This window comes from Pituophis catenifer, unplaced genomic scaffold (genome assembly GCF_029215685.1).
Source record: "Pituophis catenifer annectens isolate HBS135680 unplaced genomic scaffold, rPitCat1.0.hap2 SCAF_6, whole genome shotgun sequence".
Lineage (NCBI taxonomy): Eukaryota > Metazoa > Chordata > Lepidosauria > Squamata > Colubridae > Pituophis > Pituophis catenifer.
This window is the reverse complement of record NW_027256886.1, coordinates 14,833,234-14,858,326: the sequence shown is the minus strand read 5'-3', so window position 1 is coordinate 14,858,326 and position 25,093 is coordinate 14,833,234. Positions and strand designations below refer to the sequence as shown.

The following is a 25,093-nucleotide window of genomic DNA, read 5'->3' as shown; positions in this document are numbered from 1 at the left end:
CACTGAAGTTTCACAGAGACACTGATTTTCATTAGAGGAAAGATGGACCAAAGAATAGAAGTCTCTTCCTTCTGTTCTTCTTTCTTTCTCTCCCTCCCTTTCTCTCTTGACCGTTGCTCTGTCTGCATTTGTTTTACGAGGCAGCCTCTTGCAAGCGCTGGACCTGAATCAATGCCTTATTATGGTCATTAGTGCTGAGTACTGAGGCACTTAGAGAAGCAACCTGCAGTCGTGTCTTCAGCCAGAGGAGGTAGCAAAAGGAGGAGATCCAGGGTGGAAACAGACGTCTCTAGCAATACATTCACAGCAGCAACTTATAGAAATGATGCATTCTGCAAAAACAGTAAGGGGGCAGCATAAGTGCCTGCAGATACAGTAAGTGGCTGATAATTATTTCATTGCAAACCAGAACAGTGTGGTTGATGTTATTTTTTTATAAACCAGTCCTGTTTCTCAGCCTTTATTTAGCCAGTGGGTGATGACTTATAGCAGAACTGTGGAGGAAAATGTGGACAGCTTGAGTTCTAAACCATCACACTTGCCTTAACAGGGTTTGTTTGGATTTGAATAAGCGTAAGTGCTATGCCATATCTTATGCATAGATGTTTGAATCTGTCTACATGCAGTATGTTCAATAAATCATGGTTTATTATTTCTTTAAAAAAACCATGGTTAAGCAAACCATGGGTTAGTGTGATGCAGAATTTCTGTCACATTCTTAATACCTTCAACTGGCTTCTTACAAAAGTACTTTCTATATTTATGTTTTATGGAAAGTATAAGAATTGGAGTCAGGTGACATCACATATGAGTAAACAAACTAGGTTTCAAACAAATGTTCTTCCTGTAGTAACTTTGAAAGTGTTTCTGCTATTAACAGTCCTTGTGGATCCACAGTGTATAATAATACATTTTAATTAAGTCATTTATTTCTTGGATTTTATAGGATTGTTGGTCATTCTCCACAAGACAAAATATCCTGGGATTAAACACTTCATAGAGGTAGTCTTTGACTCATGGCCACAATTGAGCCCAACATTTCTGTTGCTAAACAAGACAGTTATTAAGTATTTTACAACTTTTTTTTTCCACAGTTGTTAAACAAATCACTGCAGTTGTTAAATGAATAATTATTAAACAAAACTGGCTTCCCCCATTAATTTTACATGTCTGATGCCAGTCGTCGTGTCCAGCTTTTTTCACTCTTCATTCATTGTGGACAAATATATATTTTTTTTCCCATTTGAGTAAAACATTTTTAAAAGAAGGCAATTAGTGATTTTTTTTTATGCCTTCAAGTCAATGTTAGTTTCTTGGTCATTGTCCCTGCAGTTTTTTTGGCATGACTTCAGAAGTGATTTGCTATTACCTCCTTCTGAGGGCTGAGAGAGAGTGGCTGGCACAATATCGCCCAGCTAGCTTTTTGTATCCATCATAAGGCAGGACTGGAACTCACCATCTTCCGGTTTCTAGCCTGATGTTTTAAATACCTCACCAAAGTGATTCCAGTGAATAATATACACAGCAAAAAAACCCAGTTTCTGTTCCTAGAGTTAATCCTAGGGTTTTTACTCCCCACTGGTAATCAACTGGTATATCAGAAGAAGGAACACTTCTTCTGCCTTAGCTTTGTGAGGAATGCATGGGTTAGAAACAATACAGTTTTCCAGTTAAGAGTTTGGCAATGCTGCCATGTTTTCCTTCCCTTGAAACTGCAGATTGCAAACTGAAGGTGTGAACATAAAGGATTTGGAAAATCTGTGAATTGCATTTGCTCTCCCTCAGGATAGCTTGCCCATCTAATCAGCTGAGGTGTAATATTTATTTAAAACATTTCCATAGCCACCTATATTAAGCTCTTAGCAGCTGACAATGCATGCAGGCAATAAAAACAGAACAATAAAACCAAACCCAAAAACACCTGGCGCCACACTTTCCCAATGCAACCCACAACATTCTCAACATACCTCTAATCTCTTGTCCAAATGCTTCTTGGATCTCCAGGGCAATTGTGTTCACAAAACGGGTACTGCAATGAAAAAGGCACATTTACAAGATTCTGCAAGATGGCAATGTTTAAGAGAAGAGGCCTGGAGGAGCATCATATCCAATCTGGTAAGAAGGCAGGTACCCAGAGGCAGAGACAATCCTACAGATACCCTGGTCCTGTGCCATGCAGGGCTTTGAAAGGTGATAACCAACAGCTTGAATTGCACCTGGAAGGCTGAAATGAGGTGGAGGGAAACCATAGGTGCATGCATTTAATATTGGCATGGGTCAAATTTCTACCAAGCTGTAGGTGTTGTTTCAGTCTGGTATTTGAAGAAATGAGTGAGATAAATGTTATGAATGAAGGCAAATATACATGTCCCGGGATAATGTTGCAGGATCCAATCTGGGTTGGTCACAGGGACCAGAGCAGGAGTGAAATGCTCCCAGTTCGGACCGGATTGCCTGATCCCATAGCAATGGAGGCAGGTGGTTCAGAGAACCAGTAGCAAAAATCTCTGCCCCCCCCCCATGCCCAGCTGAGCTGCCCGATCATCAGAGGCTTTTTTAAAAAAATTTAAAAGCATTTTTTTCTACAACCTCTTCAGTCAAAAAAAATGCTTTTAAAAGTAAAAAAAAAAGCCTCTGATGATCACACGGCTCAGCTGGGATCATCAGAGGCTTTTAAAAGCATTTTTTCTACAATCATTTTGGCCGAAGAGGTTTTAGAAAAAAAAATGCCTTTAAAAGCCTCTGATGATCCCAGCTGAGTTGCCTGATCATCAGAGGCTTTTAAAAGAAAAAAAGCCACTGCCAATCAGGTAACTCAGCTGGGATCATCAGAGCCTTTTAAAAGCAATTTTTTACAACCTCTTCAGCCGAAGAGGTTGTAGAAAAAATGGTTTTAAAAGTACAATCGCAAATTACTATGAAAAAGAAATACAATATTTGATAATCCATATCCTGACAGCAGCAAGAATCACATTCACGCAAATGTGGAAATTAGAAGATACACCATTGGAGGATAAAATAATACAAAAAGTAATGGAATGTGCAGAGATGGACAGGCTTACCAAAGAAATACAAGAAAAAGAAGACACAGAGTACTACATGGTTTGGCAACGATGGTACGACTGGTTAGAGAAAAGGAAAACGAAATAAAAAATAATTAGTAGGATAGAAAGGGAATACCAACTAAGGAAACAAAAATCAAGAAATAATCTTAAAATATCGTTATATAATGAAAGATGTAGATAGATATATATATATAGAAATATAGAATACCGAAGTAACTTTCTTTTTTCTTAAGGCTCAAGTTGCAAGACTTGATTTAAATGTATAGTTTGTTTATATTGTGTATTGTATGTATGTATGTTTTTGTTTGTCTATCTTTAATTAAATATTTTTTTAAAAAAAGTAAAAAAAAGTTGGCCACACCGACCCAGTCTCATTACCCCCCACAAAGCCACGCCCACAGAATTGGTAGTAACAAATTTCACCACTGGACCAGAGGTTTGGTCTTTCGAACTTTCAGACTCTTGCTGGAGCCCATCCTGTAGGAACTTCTCTCTTCTGGTGAGAGAGAAGTTCCCTGATGATGGGTTCCAGGATGAGTCTGAAAGCGTAGAAGACTAAACCTCTGGTCTCAACGACTCACCCAGATTGGATCCTGTGAGATAAATGTTGTTCTCGGAAGAGATGTTATGGGATTAGGTGTGGTGACTTTCAGTCATGAAGCTGCTGGGAGCTCAAGGGGATGAAACATTCTTCCATATGGCTTCTTGAAGTAACAAACAGGAAGCTACTCATATGGTTACCACCATGGCTGTTTCTTTTAAGCTTCCATCTCATTGTCTAAATCAGGGGTGTGAAACTCAAGGCCTGTGGGCCAGATCTGGCCTGTGGAGTGTTTAGATCTGGCCCTCAGGGCTGCCCTGGGAACAGTGAAGGACCGACCTTCACTGGACCGACCATGTGTGGCCCTCCCAAGCTCTGTTTTTGCTGGCAGGGGGTTGCAGGAGGCTGTCGCAGCTGAAAACGGAGCTCAGGAGCCTGTTTTTGCTGGCAGAGTAGTCAGGCCACCACAGCAGCCCCCCCTCCGACATGTGTGACATTGAACTGGCCATGCCCACCTGGCCACGCCCACCCCGGCCTCCCAAAGTCAAACACAACCCTGATGCGGCCCTCAATGAAATCGAGTTTGACACCCCTGGTTTAAATTAATGTTTTTTTTCAAACTTGGCAGGGGTGTCCATAGGGTGTGGTCAAACAAGTCAAGATACGGACAAAGGAGGCAAAGTTGCTGCACATAAAAAAACCAGGTGAAGCTTTAACTATAGCTTCCATCCTAATTCTTTCGACATACCTGCTGACTCCCGAAAAGAAGATGGGACTTCTTACCCACCACCCCAGATGCCTTGTAACAGAGAAGGTGCCAAACAAATACGATATATAGGTGGTTCTCAATTTACAACCCCAATTGGAACCTTGGTTAAGACAGGCAGCTGTTCAGTGAATCATTCCTGATTTTATGACCTTTTCCGCAGCTGTTAAATGAATCACTGCAGTTGTTGAGTGAATCATGTGATCATTAAATGAATCTGGCTTCCCCATCGATTTTGTCAGTCGGAAGCCAGCTGCAAAGGTTGCAACCAGCGATCACATGACCCTGGGATGCTGCAACCATGGTAAATATATGCCACTTGCCAAGCACCCAAATTTTGATCATGTGACCATAGGGATGTTGCAATGGTTGTAAATGTGAAGACTGGTCATAAGTCACTTTTTTCAATGCCATTGTAACTTTGATCAATCACTAAACGAATGGTTGAGGACTACCTGTAAATCCATAATGTATTCAATCCAAGAGTAGGAGATGACCAGGCTGAACGTGATGGAGGGGCCAAATGTGTCATCAGTCCTGAGTTCTGTTGTGCTCAGAAGAGATATGAGTCCAGCCCACCTTGAATTCCATTGACTCTTATCTACCACCAATTTTTTTTGACTGTTAGTAGTTCAAATTCTTGTACAGAGGTTAAGGTTGCAATAAATGTTTATATTTGAACTGCCTGATTTCCCATGCTTGACACCAAGGTTTTGACAAGATTCTAATTTTCTTAGATGGGGGAAAAAATTAATTGCATCAAATGCAAATTCCCCATTTTCTTTGCATAGCAAGCTGCCTTCTATTAAACGAGACTATCTGAACGTCCATTTGCCGTAGTAGTATTCATTCTTCTGACTGTCAGTGGGCTGCTTCTGTGCAGCAGATCCAAAAAAATCTATAAACCATACTGTTGCAGCCTCCATCTTGACTTTTCCGACCACACCCAGCAGACACAGCTGGTGGTGGCCCGACCTAAAGGAAGACCAAGAATGGCTAGGGTAGGCCATCTTGGAAAGGATCTGCAGAGTTCAGCTGCTTCGGTTCCCATGTCAAAGCTGACATTTTGTGCTGCTTCTGACAGCCTCCTGTTAGAAAGGCTTCATGCATAATTTATCTCCATGCTTCTCTTTTAAAACCAGCTCCTGTAGCAAAGCAGGAATCAGCTTAGTCAATTAACCTCCCTGCCGCAGCCCTTCTTCTCCAGAGAGCCCATCAAAGTCCAAATCTGCTGATGGAAAAGAATAGAGGGGATCCACCACCAGACCTCTGATACATCTCTTTTCTTCTCTTTTGCCATGAACGATATTTTGGCACCGACTGCAAATAAATGCTGCGCTGTTTGATCCTTTCACAATTTATATCCTTCAGATTTTACCTGGATATATTGAACACGTATGCCTGAGGAAATGGCTAATATTTCACCACAGGCACACATCTTAGTTTCTTGGACCACATTCAGGTTGGTGAGGTTTTCAATTAACTAATTTCCCATACCTGACATCTGTTTCCAAGCACTGTCATTGTCACAGAAAGCTGAAAGATTGGCACATGCTTGTTCTGTTTTCACTGCCGGGGGTCTATGCAGGAAGGGGGTCAAAAGAAGGCAAGATGGCAGCTGCACCAAGCGATCAAATTCTCATTCGTGTTTTACATGTGTGGTTTGCTCAGCACATGAGGGGCACAGATTTGTTTGGGCGTCTCTGTTTTGACTCCTCCTGTGGACTCCCCTACAATAGTGTGCTGCATTGTGTCATTCCATTTCAAAAGGTTATTTTCCTCCGTGAAAGACCTGTCTGATTTCTACCTTATTTTCAAAATGATCTTCTGGTGGATACCGTTTGGTCTAGTGGTTAAGGCATCAGCAGACTGAGTTCTACTCCCCACTTTAACTGTGAAAGCCAGCTGGGTGTCTTTCAGCAATCACCAGGAGGCTGTGAGTTCTAGTCCTGCCTTAAGCACGAAAGCCAGCTGGGTGACTTTGGGACAATCACCAGGACAATAATCCCACTTTAGGCATGAAAGATGTCTGGGTGACTTTGGACCATTAACCAGGAGATGGTCAATTTGAGTCCTGCCTTAGGCATAAAAGCTGGCTGGGTGGTTTTGGGCCAGTGACTCTTTCTCAATCCATACATAGCACCTCACAGGGTTGTTGTTGTGAGGAAAATAGAATGAAGAAAAAATATTATGTATATTCCAGTGGTGAAATCTTCCCCGGTTTGCCACCGATTTGCTGCCCATACAGGCGTGGTGCACGCCAAGCATGTGTTGTGCATGCACATGTGCAGTATGTGCCAAACGCGTGCTTCCTGTGGAAAAAGGAGGTTTGGGAAGGTAAGTAGAACAGAGGAGGGGGGAATAGCTGTGCCGCACGATTTAGATTCACTAGAAAGTAGGATTTCTTGCTTTCTAGCGATTTTAAATCGTGCGGCACAGCTGATCATCGGAAATACCAGTTCGGACCAACCGGTAGCTTTTTTTTACTACCAGCTCACCCGAACCGGTAGTTTTTATCACTACCGGTTAGCCCAAACTGGTGCGAACCGGTAGCATTTCACCGCTGGTATATTCACTGCATTCGGTTTCTTGTAAATAAAGGAGGGATAGAAATCTAATAAAGTAATAAATACTGTACTTCCAAGATTAGAGGAAGGCATAAAAGATGCTACTGCTACTGGTGTTTTCTGTTACACGTCTTTCCATTATATTATACTTTCCCCCCTTCTTAGAAAAGCCAACAGGAGAAGCTTTCTTGGCACTTATCTAAGAGGCAGGGAGCCAGAAAAGTTGTAGACCATTAGAGAGAGGATTGTAGAGTGAAAGACGGAAAATTTTTGCATACCACCCCAGTTGCATTGTAACTGGGCAGTGTGCCAAACAAGCACAAAAACTCCATAGCATGTTTACCCCAGGAAGGTTTCACTAAGATTTGAATATCCTGGGTGTGTATGGGTGTGTATGTCTGTGGAGGATCAATTGCCTCAAGTGCAAAAAAATGTTCTTTTACGTAACAATCTTCCCGATACCATATCAAACTATTCTGAGTATCTATTCCATTCTCTTTTTCTGACTGGCAGTCGGCCTGCCCTGTGTCAGGGAAGACTAAGAACTCCACTAACTGAAATCCTAAAAACAAGCAAAGCTTTGATTACATTATTGATGCTGCCATCTTAATTGTTTTTTTCCCCCTAACCATACACTACAGCAGGAGTGTCAAACTCAAGGTCCGGGGACTGGATGCGGCCCACGGGGTGCTTAGATCTGGCCCGTGGGGCTGCCCTGGAAACAGTGAAGGACCAGCCTGCGATGCCTCTGCCAGCGAAAACAGAGCTTGGGAGGTCCTCCCGAGCTCTGTTTTCACTGGCAGAGGGTTGCAGGAGGCTGTCCTAGCCAAAAGCAGAGTTTGGGAGCCCGTTTTCGCTGGCAGAGCGCTTGGACCATCACAGGTGCCCCTGACACGAGTGATGTCATTCTGGCCAGACACACCCTGGCCACCCACCCAACGCCCTCCCCCCCCGAGGCCAAACACAACCCTGATGCGGTCCTCAATGAAATCAAGTTTGACACTCCTACACTACAGAGACTCTCATAGCTAGTCAAGGATATTCTTGATGATGATACCTTGAAAATTAAGGATTTCCCCCCCTTGCTGGTCATTAAATGCAATAGTGTGTAAGATGTGTGTTGAAAATCAGAGTATTAAGGCATCAGACTTCCCAGTAAGGCTCCAGCTATCAATTGCAAAACACTTAGCAACCATTAGGTGGCAGCAAGGATATACAAACAATCTTTGTTGCCACCTAGTGGACTAGATTTTGGCAGGCTAGATCGATCCTATTTCAGGAAAGAAAGTTGGTGAACCTTAGTCAAAATGAAAGCACTGAAGAAGAAATGGGAGGGATCACGTGGCTGGGAGGAACGTCATGAATTATACCTGTGTTGAAAATTTGGATAAGGAAACATCAAATCGTAATGAAAACTCAACTTTCAGTGAATATGATAGTTTGTTCACAAATTTAGATTGTACCAGGAGCTTGAGATGGCATACAAAAAACATATGTTCCCCAATGTTTCCCTCTAATAACCCTGTGAGGTAACTTCACCTGAAAAATTACTGTTGGCCCAACATCAGCCAGTGAAATTCCATAGTTGAGGAACTGGATTTAAACTGGGTCACCTGACTTGATCCAGTACAGAAGTGCAAAGGCTCCAAGATGTGTGAGATATCAATATCTAGAGAATGATATGATAATGAAAAAGGAAGATGGAATGAATTAAGTATTCTGCAAGGGAGCATGTCTGCGATTTTAAAGGCGAGCTCTCTACACTGCAACTTTGTGGAATAAACCTACCTTCTAGCATTTAACTGGTCTCTAATTGCTTTTGAAGAAGTTTTATCTGCCAGAAATGCTTTTGAAAAATTATTGTAACCACTCGATTGCTTTCATGATGCAAGGAAAGCCATCTAAATGATTTAATTGAAAGAGGGGAGTATCAATATTGTAATGAATAAGATTCATTTATTTACAGAAGGATTGGTAACGGCAATAAAATCAGTGCGGTCAACCCAGAGTGCAAATCATATTCTAGCTGAGGGACAGAACACCAAATCCTCTTTATCTATTGCTCTGTTGAACCTGTTTTCAGGGCCTCCTCCAACAGCTAAGCTGGTGGATTTAGATTACAAAATGTTGAGAAATATCCATTTTACCCAAAGAGCTGTACCCTCATTGCCTTAATGGAAATTTTTACTTCACAAATGTACTTGTATCCCACCACCATCACTGCCAGAAAGTAGCGAAACAGCTGCCATAATTTATCTGGATTTCAGGAACATGTTTGGTATTGTGCCATGCACCACTCTGATTTACAAGGCCAGAAACGATGATGAAAAGTAGGCTGTTTTGACACTGTCTGAAAACAATATCTAAGAATGGAAAAACAGGTAACAATCAATCTGAAATGATGGGATTCAAAATATCTCGCGGTAGCTGGTGATACACCAGCTGCTATTTTCTTAGATTTCTCTGCCTTTTTCCATCTGTGACCTTTTAGAAATTCTTATTTTGTTGCTTCTTCATATTGGACAACATCAATGATGTCAAAACTTTGATTGATTGATTGATTGATTGATTGAATGTATGTTCTCAAGTCATTTCAATTCTTAGCAGCCACATAGATATCCCAAAGGTGCTTTTTTCCAAAGGCAACTGGACTTCCTTTGTTTCGCTTGAAGACATTTTGCTTTTCATCCAAGAAGCTTCTTCGCAAAACAAAACAAGGAAAGTCCACTTGCCTTTGGAAAAAAGCATCTTTGGAACACCATGACCTGGATGACTAAGAATCTCCATAGATAATTAGCCACATAGACAGATTTCTCCATAACACTCTATCCCTAACCTATTGTTTAAAGTTTACCAATGGTGTCCCACCATCACTAACTGAGTCCATCCAGTTTGCTGCTGGTTGTCCTCTTCTTCTCTTTCCTTCCGCTTTTCCCAGCAGTAGAGCTTTTTCCACCTACCAAGGTCTTCACATCAATGGGTCCAAAATAGGATAATTTGAGCCTGGTTGTTTGTGCCTGAAGTGAGAACTCTATGTTGATTTAATCAATGATCCATTGGTTTAATTTCTTAGCTGTCTATGAGTGTCAATGAAGATTCTTCCAGGAACAGTTGTCTGGAAGTTGAGTCATGGCAATTGGATTTCTTTTCTCTTTCGGTTTGAAACATTTTACTGCTTATCCAAGTTGATTCTTCAGTCCAGTTCCACTGAAGAAGCTACCCTACTTGGATAAGCAGCAAAACATTTTAAAAACAGAAGTCCAACTTCCAGAATACACTCAGAGTCAGGGGTATTATCTAACACCAAAGTTCAGAGGTGTTGCAAGGTGCTCTTCCTGTCCTATATCTTTAGAATCTAATTTTTTACTTGCATAGAACGTCACGGGGAATTCCATGGTTACACAATCCTGATCTTTGTAGATATGGACATTTGGATATATTTCCCCAGGTTTTCAACGGTGCTTCACCAAGTGTTAATCTGTGGCCTACTTTTTGACAGCTGTGTCTAAGAGGCAGAAGCTGCCCACTGCTTCAATAACTTTGTTGCCCAATTCTCAGGCCAGGTGTTTTACCTGTTGTTATTAATCTGATCTTCTTTATGCTTAATTTTAATCCCATGATTTTAACTGCGCTGAGGAATAAATTATATATCGAACCCACATCACATTTTCCTGCCTTTCCTCCCCCACCCCACCCCCATTAATCAGGACAACAATGCCTTTGGATCCCAAATGAGTCCAATAGACTCTTAGAAGATAAAAATAATGGAATTATGCAACCCAGTGCAAAACTTGAAAGATCAAAAGAAAGCAGGAGGAGAAGTAGATAGTTTCCTGCAGAACGTTGGATAAGAGATAGGCAGGGAGTATTCTGTTGTATCATGGTTTTTAAGTAGTTATATCCCTTCTGATAGTCACTTCGTGAATGAACAAGTTCATTTCCCTAGTATCTGTTTTGAGAATGTGGACAAATCTGATGGGACCCAAAATTTTGCAAAATCTGATTTTTTCAGGGCTGCACAGACTCCACACGTGTACTTGTGTGAAGAGTAAATAAGTCTCAAATATTTAAGGTCTCCTCAAGGAGAAAATTCTCCGCTGGCACATCTTCTGTGACAGCCTAGTTTCAAGTTGCATAATGTACATTTATATCTGAGCCAGGGGTGAAATGCTCCCGGTTCGGACAGGATCGCCCAATCCGGTAGCGATGGTGGTGGGTGGTTCGGAGAACCAGTAGCAAAAATCCCTGCCCCTCCCCACTATGCCTAGCTGAGCTGCACAATCATCAGAGGCTTTTTTTTTTTACTTTTAAAAGCATTTTTTCTACAACCTCTTCCGACGAAAAAATGCTTTTAAAAGTAAAAAAAAAAAAAGCTTCTGATGATCACGCAGCTCAGCTGGGATCGTCAGAGGCTTTTCAAAGCATTTTTTTCTGCAACCTGTTGGCCGAAGAGGTGGTAAAAAAAATTGCTTTGTGAAAAGTCTCTGACGATCCCAGCTGAGTTGCCTGATCGGCAGAGGCTTTTCAAAGCATTAGAAAAAATGCTTTGAAAAGTTAAAAAAAAAAAAAAGTTGGCCACACCCACCCAGTCACATTACCACCACCACCACCAAGCCACGCCCACAGAACCAGTAGTAACAAATTTTACATTTCACCCCTGATCTGAGCCCCAGTCTGCATTTCACACCTGTGACCCACACACCTGTGGCTAAGTCTGTTTGTGGGAATCTTGACAGTAAGGCAGTAAGACTTGTTACCCAGATGATAAAATCTGATTTATAAGTTTTATCTCAAAAATCCCAACAGTTTGGGTTTGTTTTAAAGAACTCTTGTCGGTTCTTTGAGCAACTGAACCTGTGGATGGTGCTTTAAATAAATAATTAGTCACACAATTGGGAAGCATGGAGGAGACAGAATTGTGCCTAGGGGTGCCAGTGGTACCCAAGAAATAAGTAGGACAATTGATCGGTCTCATTGTAGAACAATGTTAAAACAATGTGTCTTTGTATAGACAATTGTGCTGCAAAGGGAGCAGATCTACCCACCTCCCAACAATTCTCTGGTATTAGCAAGCCAGCACAAGTGCCTTAAGCCTGGGCAAATATGTTACATCTCCAGAAGTTCTTAAATTAAAAGACTTGTATTGATCCTTTCCAGTCTGAGTTCAGACCCAGCTCTGGCATGGAAATGGTGTATAGATACTCCTCAACATACGACCACAATTGAGTCCAAAATTTCTCTTGTTAGGTGAGACATCTGTTAAGTGAGTTTTGCCCTATTTTACAACTTTTTTGCCTCAGTTGTTAAGTGAATCACCGCAGTTGATAAGTTAATAACCCGGTTGTTAAATGAATCTAACTTCCCCATTGACTTTGCTTGTCAGAAGGTCGCAAAAGGTGATCACATGACCCTGGGACACAGCAATGGTCATAAATAGGAACCAGTTGCCAAGCAGCTGAATTTTGATCACACAATCATGGGGATGCTACAAAGATCGTAACTGGGAAAAACATCTTAAATCACTTTTTTCAGTGCCACTGTAACTCTGAATGATCACTATCCAGAGCCTGGATAGCTCTGCGGACAAGGCACTGTAATTTAACACCAGCTGTCTGCAATTAAAGTAAGTTCGAATCTTGCCAGGCTCAAGGTTGACTCAGCCTTCCGTCCTTTCTAAGGTAGGTAAATTGAGGACCCAGTTTGTGGGGGCAATAAGATGACTTTGTATAAAATATACAAAAGTATGAAGGCTATTGCTTAACGCATTGTAAGCCGCCCTGAGTCTCCGGAGAAGGGCGGCATATAAATCAAATTAAAAAAAAAAAAGTGAACTGTTTTAAGTCGAGCATTACCTTTGTACCAGAATACAGGAGGACAATCTTTTAATAAAATGGATCACAGTATCATGTCGGAGTCCTTGGGGGAGATAGCAATAGTAATAGCACTTGCTTATATACTGCTTCATAGTACTTTAGAGTCCTCTCTAAACGGTTTAGAGTGAGCATATTATTGCCCCCAACAATCTGGTCCTCAAGAGAATGGTTGCAGGAACTGGCTATATCTAGTTTAATGAAAAGAAGGACCAGGGGAGACATGATCACAGTGTTCCAATATCTCAGGGTCTGCCACAAAGAAGAGGGAGTCAAACTATTCTTCAAAGCACCTGAGGACAGGACAAGAAGCAATGGGTGGAAACTAATCAAGGAGAGAAGCAACTTAGAACTAAGGAGAAATTTCCTGACAGTTAGAAAAATTAATCAGTGGAACAACTTGCCTCCAGAAGTTGTGAATGCTCCAACACTGGAAATTTTTAAGAAGAGATTGGATAACCATTTGTCTGAAGTGGTGTAGGGTTTCCTGCCTAAGCAGGGGGTTGGATTAGAAGACCTCCACGGTTCCTCCCAACTCTGTTACTCTAAATTTTACTGACCTCGGAAGGATGGAAGGCTGAGCGAACCTGAGCTGGTGAGGATCAAACTCCAGGTTGTGGGCAGAGTTTACCTGCAATACTGCACTGAGTCACCACGGCTCTTTGATGGGGTTTGGAAGCAATGCAATCTATGGGTTCTCTTGGTTCAGCCAGAAATGGTTGTTTGGAGATTTGTTCAACTCCTTAGGAGTTGTCCAAGACAATTCTGCAAGTCTTGTCTCTCATGTTCTTTAACATCTTAAGCTCCTGGAAACTCACAGATTTGGAGCCGATAATACTCTGCTTGAGTTCTTTCCTCAGCTCAGGGTTAAAGGTCCCATGGTGTATATATGCCCACAGGCTGCAAAGGATTAGATAGGAGAGACTAAAGCTGCACTCAACAAAAGATATTGGCTATTGGGGACTGGAGTTCAGGGCTTAGGTGATACTGTTCTGACTGGGATTACAATGCCTTTTAAGGAAGAAAGATATACAGATAGTCCTTGATTTATGACCGGTTGCTTAGTGACTATCTGAAGTTACAATCGACCTTCCTAAGGTACTTACAACCTGATTCAACATTCTGATGGCTGCCCCCACCCCAAGGTCACATGACTGCATTTTGGACACTCGGCACCAGCCTGCATTTATGGCCATTCGCAACATTCTGTGGTTGCATGACTTAGATTTATTATTATTTATTTATCAACTTTCTATACCGCACATCACACTTGAACTGAGAGATCATGATTGGCCCAAAGTCACCCAACCAGCTTTCATGCCCAAGGCGGGATTAGAACTCACAAAATTCCTGGTATTTCTACACCAGCACCTTCACCGCTATACCAAACTCGCTTTATTATTATTATTTTCCCATCGCTTTTGGCCTAATTGGGAGATCTTTCAGGTTGTTTCTCATACCTCCTACTTTCCCCATCAGGTGGCCTGTTACAGTTCTTGCACACTGTAAAACCTGCATACTGTCCAGTGACACTGCGTGGACTTTGGATATTTTCATTAAAAATTAATGTGGCTATTATCTATCTATCTATCTGTTTGTCTCTCTCTCTTTCTTCTCTCTTCTCTCTTTCTTCTCCCTCTTTTCTCTTTTTCTTCTCTCTCTTTCTTCTCTCTCTCTCTCCCCCTCCCCCCTCTCGATCTCTGAATCTCTTAGAGCTTGTTGATTGATTATGTGCCAAATGTGTGCGGTGTCGAACATAAACATTTGGCTTACTAGATTTCTGAAGTTGTCAGTGCCTCTTAGTAATTCAAAACTGCATGCTGTAATCTAGCCCCATATTCCACATAAGCTTGTAATTGATATAGACAAGCTTTGAACATCAGCCACACTCATTCCCAAGGCTCCAAATGTTGGCCACTAATTTAACCTGATCAAAAAGTCCTGAAGCACAAATAGAAGTTACACACTATTGTATGATACTGAGTTGGCCTATGAAAAAATATTTCAAATGAAATTCAGTAATTGTTGTTTTCTCCTTCGTTCCATTACAGTATACTTAAAACACATTATGGTAAATTGTGCTTAAAAGTACAGGGACCCATCGCCTTTTTCATATGTTAAAGTCAGTGCATTGATTTACCAGACTATGTATCACCTTCTGAATGATTTTGTTGATATAATGATACATCATCCAGCATACCCTGACACATACAATAACTACTTTTATTAAAAATGGTTGTACATGCTGAAAGTCCTTATCATAAATTAGATTTAATTTTAAAGTTGCACGCATCAAGAGGAATGAACTGGGAGAAAAAGAGAAATATTTTCTATTTATAACAATAATGTTCCTTGTGAAATTATATGAACTTTAAAAAGAACTCCACTGAACATGTTTTCTTGATGCAACAACATACCAAAAAAAGATATCTTCGTTCTACAAGACTAGTAGGACAGTTTGATAAGATGTAATATTGCAAATCCCATGCTACCCTTTTGTGGTTTCCAAGCCTAAATATTCTTGTCCCATTTTTGCTGTCTCAGCTGGGACAGAAAACTCAAGAATTTTATTGGCCTCTGAGAATTGCCCATAAATGATAAGCTGCATATGTGTATTGGACAACAGCTTGTTCGAACACTTTCTAATGTTAAATTCTATTATCTGCTTGATTTAGCCTTGTCACCAGGGAGTTTTCATTTCAAAGGTTTAGAGAGAAAAAATGGGTGTAGTTCTCTTGTGAAGCTGGTTATAAAAACTCAAGATTTAAAGTTCTTACCTTGAATAAGGTAATTCCATGGAATCATAGTCTTGAAAGACATGTTGTAATGTTGGGGCTTCCTCTAACCACCTTTTTTTAGCCTCCAAGATTCTCATCACCTTTGTTACTCTTCACTCTTTCAAGTCCTTATTTTTTTAAAATTTGTGATGACTTCTAAATTTGCATGGCCAAATTGTAAATGGATTCCTATATCTTCAGCACTGTTTAATTTGATGGAGATCAATTTATGAATGAATAGTTAAAATGACCAGGCCTAGCTCATCAAATATTTCCATAATGTGATACTTTTCTGTTATGTTGTCTTCCAAATCATCTTTCAAAATCCAGCACACTAGTTATAAGGATTGTAATCCCAACAACTATTTAGTTCACACAATCAAGGGAAAATTGGTCTAAGCTCAGAATGCTGATAGGGATATGGAAAAGATCAAAAGTGATTTCTGTTCAGTTCTGGAGCTCAAAACAAATTCCTGACTTCAAAAATTTTTATTACTAGAGATGGTCTTCCACCATAGGTTCCATTTGGTAGGTTGTGGGGTAATTGTGATGTAACAACAACCACCACAATTCTAGTGCTGTGAGCCAAGCTTGCCTACCTATGTTTAATTTAAGGCAATGCTTTGTGTGGATTTCAATCCCCAAATTTCTCAGGAATGAATTTCTCAAATAAAGTTCCTACATCTGGAATTTGCCTAACTTGAGAAATACTATTCTAAAAACAGAATTGGAGATCACAGGAAGCATTTTAAAGCCTTCAGTCTGAAGGTGTCCTCCAACCAAAATATTTGTTGCCAGGTTTTAATTTTTAAATGATGTAAAAAAATATTGAACCGGATGGAAATTAGACATACAGTATCTCTTCTAGTAAATCCAATTTATTTATTTATTTATTTTATATGCCGCCCATCTCACTGATAAAATGATTTTATCTAAAAAAAAAAACAAATACAAAAGCAATTAAAATGTAAACAGTTACATAAAAGGGAGACGGACAATGTTGGGATGATTTAAATTTAAATTTAATCCATGTAAATGTAAATCAATTAAATGAATTAAATTTAAATGTAAATCAAATGAATTAAATTTAAATTTCAAACCATTAAATGAATTACATTTCAATTATCTCCGTGCTGTATTAACTTTTATGAAAAATTTAAATTGAAATGGTTTCTATGTTTATCTAAATTACATTTAAATCAATTAATTTAATTGATTAATTTATTTAAATTATATTTACACCAATTACGTTTATTAAATTTAAATTTAAATGCATACCTTCTGTTCTAAGTTGTATCTTCTGTTCTAAGTATTGGTATGGCCTGTTGTGGCCATTCAACAGAAACACTACATCAAGAACTGATAAGATTTTGTTTATCAAGGAACAAGCTTAAGATTTTCATGGACCCACTCAAATGGCTGCAAGTGGTGGGGAAAAGATGCCCAGAGGGCAATGATATGTATTTTTCACATTTAGTGTATGGCTTCTACAGAGGTCATGCAATCAGTGATACATAACACTAATAAATCACCTTATGCGTACAAACACAAATATAAATTTAAATAAAGCATTGGCAAATAACATGTATATTTAAAATGTGTGGACGGTAGAGTAGATGAGATAAAATATTAAATTAGGGTGAAACCTTGGTAAAAATGCCATAATATGGTGCCACAGAATCACAATACCATGTTTCCCTGAAAATAAGACCCTGTCTTATATTTTTTTGAACCCTGAAATAAGCGCTTGGCCTTATTGCCATACGCTCAAAAGCCCAATTGGGCTTATTATCAGGGGATATCTTATTTGGGGGGAAACAGGGTAGTATTGATGTTATAATATGATATTGTAACCATGTAACTGCTTCTGGCGTGGCTGCATTGAGATCCCAGATGCCTTGAAATTTCCCGAAGTGACATTCTTGAACAATATGTGTGATTGTTTGTTCTGATGTACCACAGTTACATTGTGAGCTCTCAGCCATTCCTCACATAAAGAGCTTGGCCTTTCCTAATTCTATTCTGGTGGCTCCATATTTTTCAGGACAGCTTGATTCCTGGAAATGGTTTGGTTAGATCTACATGATCCGTTTGGTTATGGTTATTAAGGATCACCCATTTTGGCCACCATTTTTCATCTAGATCTGGTATGCTATGGTATATATGAGGCAGGGGTAAAATCTACTTCCCTTCCTTACCGGTTCAGAAGTGCACACGTATGCGCGCATGTGCTCACTTCACTCACTCACATGCGTCACATGCGCACACAGACTTGCGCATGCGCAGAAGGTAAAAAACACATTACTTCCTGGTTAAAACCAGGAAGTAATGACACCCGGGTGGGTGGGTGGAGCTTCGCTCCGCCATCGCTACCAGATCGCTGAACCACCAGCCAAGATCGCTCTGATCCGGGAGCATTTCATCCCTGATATGAGTTATATTTTTCATATCACAATGATGGAAGACCATACCATTCATTTTTCATAGTGACGGTAAGACGGAGCTCTGTAGGATGAAAGAGAAGCATTTGAAAGCTATTTCAGATATCCATCACTGCACTACTTTAAAAAACAAAAGGCATCCTCTGATTTTATGCATAAACTGAAGTGGTAGCATTGTTAATTGCAACATTAAAATAAGACTATCATCTACCTTTGCCTGGAAAAAAAAAAGCAGAGAAATATATTTATTTCAGTGGTGGATTTCAGGTTTTTTTTACTATTGGGTCTCTGGGCATGGGTTGGTGGGCATGGTGTGGCTTGATGGGCATGGCAGGGGAAAGATATTGCAAAATCTCCATTCCCTCCCCACTCCTGGGGGAAGGATATTGCAAAATCTCCATTCCCATCCTACCCTGGGGCCAGCCAGGGGAGATATTTGCCAGTTCTCCAAACTACTCAACATTTCCACTACCGGTTCTCCAGAACCTGTCAGAACCTGCTAAATTTCACCCCTGATTTATTCTGCATTTGCCAAACCTGGTTTCCACACTGTCTCAACATTTATTCTCTATGTCATATGATGCTCCCATCACATTCATTAAACATATTTAAATAAAACTGAAATCATAATATTATAGTACACAAGGAAGTGATAGTAGGCAGAAATTATGAATCCAGTGATTCATAATTTGAGAGGGAAACTAGTCTTGTGGGAAGAGCAATTAAAGGCTGTGTTTAAGATCAGGTAGCAAGTTACCTAGTGCATTTCGTCACAGATAATGATGTTTCCATATACAAGGAAGTACAATGAAGAGTAGCTTGGCTAAAGTTTTATTTTTAGGTTCCTGAAAGATAATGGCAACTATCATCAGAGTCAATAAAGACTTTCCAGGACATTCCTATGCTGTATTCAAATTGCTGTTTCACTTGTACCCTCTAATACAAATATTTAGTACCTTATTAGACTTTAATCAGGGTTTTACCTTCCGCTCTTTGACTGAATGGTGGAAAAGGAAAGGAAAAATGATTGGAGATGCCATTCCATCCTTATCCTAGGACCATAAAGGAATTACAGGTAATCTTTGATTTCCAACAACAGTACAATTGAGTCCAAAATTTCCATTGCTAAGCAACACAGTTGTTAAGTGAATTTTGCTTCCTTTTATGGCTTTTCTTGCCACAGTTGTTAAGTGAATCACTGCAGTTGTTAGTAACATGGTTGTTAAATAAATCTGGCTTCCCCATTGATTTTGCTTGTCAGAAGGTCACAAAAGGTGAAAGGTGAAGGTCACAAAAAGATAGTTGACCCTACAACCATCATAAATACATGCCAGTAACCAAGTGTCCAAATTTTGATCATGTCACATGAAAAACTGTCACAGGTCATTTTTTCCAAATAGCTTGAATTTCAGTCACTAAATGAATAGTTGTAAGTCAAGGACAACCTGTAGAAGAAACAAGTAAGAGATTCCCTCATGATTCCTGTTTCTCTCAGATCTGCTGTCCCCAGTTAAAAGACCTGACACTTTTCAGTCTGCGTTTTATAGGAAGAATAAAATACTTCCTCTTCCTCCTTCTCTTTCTCCCTTATACGAGGTTTTCTCTCTCTGTAGTAACTTCCTTAATACACAATACTTATTCTTTTAGATCTTAAATACCAACCTCTGTTACATGCATCCATGGGGAGGTGAGGAGGGAAAGACAAAATACACATTGTGTTATAATGATGGAGTTTAGATAACGGTACCAGACTTCATCAGACAAGTTCATATTTGCAGTGTGTACATGATGACATTGCCGTGCACATTAAGATTTTAGTATCAAGAGGTACCCTGTACGGCTATCAAGAATTGAGAGTTGAGCTCTCCTTGAGGTTTGGACAAAAGTTAAACAACATGGATATGGAATATGGAAATCCCAGCCTGGCTCTCTACGTTGGAGGTGTTGGTACATCCAAATTTCATTAATTTGGGAAAAGTAGTTACATCTAAGGATACATTAAATGAAAGAGGGGAATTAAGATCTAGAAAAGAACTACAAGAAGAAGGAATAGGACTGGAGTAGTGGGTATACCTTCAAATACAATCACACTATATGAAAGATAGCAAAGAATGGGGTATTATGAAAGAATTAATGACGCTAGATAAAATTTTATTAGGAACAGATGAAAAGGTGATAAAGAAAACTTATCAATATTTACTGGAATATGAAATGGCGGAAGAGCAAGCAAAGGAAACTATGGTAGTGTGGGCCAAAAACTTTGGTTACAATATTGAACTGGATAAATGGCAAGACTTATGGGAGAGAAATAGGAAATTAACGTTAGCCACCACGTACAAAGAAAACCTATATAAAATGTTTCATAGGTGGCATGTATGAATGCCAAGGAATTTTGGCATCAGATAAAGACATGGTTGGAAGAGATGCTAGACCAAAATATAGATTTGAAACCAGAACTATTCCTATTAGGAATTATAAAAGAGACATATAGTAAAAAAATGATATATTTAATGCTGCATGTTATAACAGCAGCAAGATTGGTGTATGCGCAAAATTGGAAAAATAAAGATATCCCCTCTGAAGAAGAGATACTGTAATAAAGAAAAGAATGGCCTGTGCAGAAATGGACAGACTAACACTAAAAATAAAGGTGAGTATTACGAAATTTGGAACAAAATGTACCAATGGTTGGAAACGAGAAAAAGGAGTTGAAACAGAAAATATTGAGGATTCGTAGAAATGAAACTGGACAATACTTAGACAAATATTTAAATGAGGATAAGGGATTGTTTATAGTATCAATGTAACAATGTATGATGAGTGGGAATTGTATCTTACAATTATCTTAAAATATCTATGAAAATGACAAAGCCAGGATGGTCACACTGTGTCCATTGTTTTAATGTTTATTTAATAAAAATTTGCAGTAACCTTACCCTGGAGTGGGGTGGGAATGGAGATTTTACGTATCCTTCCCCTGCCATGGCCACCAAGCCACGCCCACCAAGCCACACCCACAGAACCGGTAGTAAAATTTTTTGAAACCCACCACTGCCTTGACTCTGATGTAACTGAAGAAATGTTCGTGGATGAATGCTGGTTTATAATGAGAAATAAAATTGTAAATTTATTTGAATTAAAAGAACTTTGACAAAATCAACATCATCATCAGTTATTATCAATCATCTTTAAATCTGTGGCTTTTAACTTAAAAACAAGGAAGTTTTCTCATGATGAAAAGCATAGTATCATGGGATCATGTTTTGTTCAGAGGCGCCATCTAGAGGAGAGGAAGAATATCTCTCTTGGCTGCTGAATCATGTTCATTTTCAAGGATTTTGGAATATGATTTCTAGAAGTCCTCTTCCTCCTCCTCTTCGTCCTTATCCTCCTCCTCCTCCTCCTCCTCCTCCTCCTCCTCCTCCTCCTGTGTCTCTATTTGGGATTAAAGAACCAATCACGACACAATTTAAACAGTATATTATATTGAGAAATCTTCATCATTGTCACCTTCCTGCTAGCATTATTCCTGCATTTTATTGAGAAATAGAAATAGTAGAGCACAGTGGCTCATAAGGCTAGAATGCTGAGAATCAGTAAGCCCGAGTTCAAGGCCTGAGTGTTGCTGTGTGAGGGAGGGAGTTCCTGTCATTTGCTCCAGCTGCTGCCCACCTAGCAGTTCGAAAGCATGTAAACACAAGTTGATAAATAAATACCATTTCAATAGGCACATTAACTGGGTAACGGTAATGTCACTGGCTAATTCTTTCAATCCAGAAGTGCCTCAGTGCTTCTGACATGAATACAACGAATGAGAAACATATTTTAATAAAATAATTTATTACAAAACAGTTGTGATGAACCAGGATTTTTTTAAATCAATTTTTCTGACTAACAAATTTTATTAAAAGGCACAATCATTCATGAGCTGCAGTTCATTTCATCAGGCACATCCAGATACATCCAGTGCTACCAAATTCTTGGCCACCATAGACTAACATGATCCTTCTCTAACATGATGATTAGGGAATCTTCTGCCTCTGAACCTCTCTGCTATAAATTAATACCTTTAAGTAGACATCAATATTATTTTACAAGAACTACCATTTTGTTATGGAAAGAACAATGAATTTTCAACAAGAAATAATAGAAAGCATCTATAATTATGTAAATAGCCATCTATCTCATTACTAAAATATTGTCACAGTAGAGGTGTGCTGTATAAAATTTAATAGCCGCAGCATATTTTGGTGTAGCAGTTTCAGACCTGCTACTGGTATTGTGATATGTTTGTCAATTTTGGTCTCCCTTGGCTCTGCTGCTTTAGATTTCAATTTTGATCTCTACCTTAGTCCATCATAATTGCAAGTCTTCTTCTTCTTCTTGTGCCATATCCGTCATTGGACATTGGCAATCATGTCGGTGATCCTATTTTTATCAACAGCCGCACGAAAAAGTGCTGCTGAGTTTTGTCCAAACCAGTCCCTTAGATTTTGAAGCCATGATGTTCTTCTTCTGCCTGGACTTGTTTGCCTTCAATCTTTCCTTGGAAGATTAAGTGAAGTATGCCGTATTTTTCTGGGTATCGCATCACATGTCCAAAATATTCCAACTTTCGCTTTTTTTATGGTTTTGATGATTTCTCTTGGTTTTCCCAGGCAGCTTATCAAGTCTATAGTTTTTTGCAATTGCAAGTCTACAGTTTTTTCCCCTCTACCCCAATGGTTTCACTTTTCATTTCTTTCATACTTCCTTTAACTTCAGGGACTAGTTTAATTAAGCAGGAGTGATCAGGACCTCGGACAGAAGACAGTGATCAAGCTGGCTGGAATTATTTTCTCCACAAAACTTAAGAAAGATGTTCCATCCATACCTAGTTACCTTTGGCTGATTTCCATGAGCTAAGTGGGAGTCCGTTGTTACTACTTTGGTTACTACTTGGATGAGAGACAACAGGAAAATTGAGAAAGTAGATTTGACTGGGAAGTTTGAAGAAAATATCTCGGAGGGACTAACTTCTTCCAAACTGTTTCTTTAGAAAACTGCAAGGATGCTGTATTAGGGTCACGGAAAGGTAAACCCATCGGTTTAGGTTTTTAAAGGGCTATAAGTAGTGGTGGAGTTCCAATATTCTTACTTCTGGTTTGCCGTGCACACCTTCCGTGCATGAGCCTGGCCTTCCGCGCATGCGCCCGGCCTTCCGCGCATGTGCCCGGCCTCAAAAACATGGTTAAACAGGATGGCATTACACCGGTGTGTGTGTGTGTGTGTGTGTGTGTGTGTGTGTGTGTGAGCAGGCCCACCTGCAGTTGCCGCTACTGGTTCACTTAAATCAGTCCGAACCGGCTGAATACCACCTCTGGCTATAAGTAGGCTAATCCCCTCCATGAGGATCTTCAGTGGTCTTACATGGCTTTTGGCTCCAGGACGTTTTTTGGAGTGGTGAAGGTTGCTTTGGACATGATCCATATGAATCTTGGAAAGAGTTCAGAATGGGTAACAGAGATTCTTGAAGAGAACTATTCTTCCCAGCTACTTGACTACGTTTCGGTGAGGGTCATACTATGGTCAAAGACAACAAAGGACCATTTTCATTGATTGACAAAACAGTAAAATATGTACAAAGTGCAAAACAGTAAAATGGCATTAAGGAAAGCTTTGGGTGTGGTGAAAAAATAGATTATGATGAAGCAGTTAGAGAAATAAGGGGGGAAGTGGCAGTTCAATCTCTGATTCCTATTATTGTGTAAGCATGCACACTCCTTGAAAATAGCAAAAGTAATCGATTTCCATATGTAGAAAAATGTTTCCTATCTTAAAATGTTATGAGAATAAATGTGTTCTTATACCGAGGGACGCGGTGGCTCAGTGGCTAAGACTCTGAGCTTGTCGATCAAAAGGTCAGCAGTTCAGTGGTTCAAATCCCTAGTGCTGCGTAACAGGGTGAGCTCCCTTTACTTGTCCCAGCTTCTGCCAACCTAGAAGTTCGAAAGCATGTAAAAAATGCAAGTAGAAAAATAGGGACTACCTTTGGTGGGAAAGTAACAGCGTTCCGTGCGCCTTTGGCATTTAGTCATGCCGGCCACATGACCACAGAGATGTCTTCGGACAGCGCTGGCTCTTCGGCTTTGAAACAGAGATAAGCACCGCCCTCTAGAGTCAGGAACAACTAGCACATATGTGCAAGGAGAACCTTTACCTTTACCTTAGACCAGTGGTTCTCAACCTGTGGGTCACGACCCCTTTGGGGGTCGAACGACCCTTTCACAGGGGTCACCTAAGACCATCAGAAAACAAGTATTTTCAACTGTTTTAGGAATAATTTTATGGTTGGGGGTCACCACAACATGAGGAACTGTATTAAAGGGTCGCGGCATTAGGAAGGTTAAGAACCACTGCCTTAGACCGAACTAAAAAATAAATTGGAGATACCCCCTTTCCACTTCTCTTGCAGGAAAAAAATGTGATTGTAAAATACATAGAAAACATGATGTAACAGTGGCACTAAATTGGACTAGTTGTTAATAATTTTGAATATCTGCAGAGGCTTTTCCACAAAATGGCAACATTTTGATATTAGAAGAAATGGTTTCTTGTTTCTTCGGAATATTCTTCCAAAATGCATTTAAAAACAAAAACAAGGAATCATTTGGAAATCTAAACTCTCAGAATAATTATAGGAATATAACAACAATTAAGAACACAAAAGCTAGAGAATGTTTTTTAAAAGTTGGGCAGGCAAGGTTATTGAACAAAATAAGAGTTTCTTGACGAATGCAGAGAAACAAATGCCAGCGACCTATTTAACAAAAATGGGCAAAGTATTCATTATTACTGAAATTGGAATAATTACCCAGCAGATGCACCTAGTCAGTTTTTGTTACTACTTTAATAGTAATAGTAATAGCACTTATAAAAAGAAATGATGGGAAACCTCTTTTCTGTATTTAAGAAGTAACCTTTTATAATGCCTTTTGGTCGCTAAAAGAAAAGCTAGGAAAAGGAACCTGACAATAAAAAAGATACATTTAATTTTACACATTCTACTTAGGTCAATACCCTTTAG

General features: G+C 39.7%; 2 long non-coding RNA genes across 2 annotated transcripts in view; both read left to right on the top strand.

Moving 5' to 3' along the window:
• Window positions 1-255: 255 nt before the first annotated feature.
• LOC139317869 (uncharacterized) lies at window positions 256-5,716 on the top strand. The gene is made up of 3 exons (XR_011600482.1): window positions 256-375; window positions 2,005-2,115; window positions 5,515-5,716. It is a non-coding gene; the product is annotated as an uncharacterized lncRNA (long non-coding RNA).
• Window positions 5,717-5,786: 70 nt separating this feature from the next.
• Window positions 5,787-25,093, top strand: part of LOC139317870 (uncharacterized) — a 33,882-nt gene continuing 14,575 nt past the window's right edge. Inside the window, exon 1 of the long non-coding RNA XR_011600483.1 lies at window positions 5,787-5,834. This is a non-coding gene — a long non-coding RNA (uncharacterized lncRNA). The remainder of the gene's footprint in view (window positions 5,835-25,093) is intronic.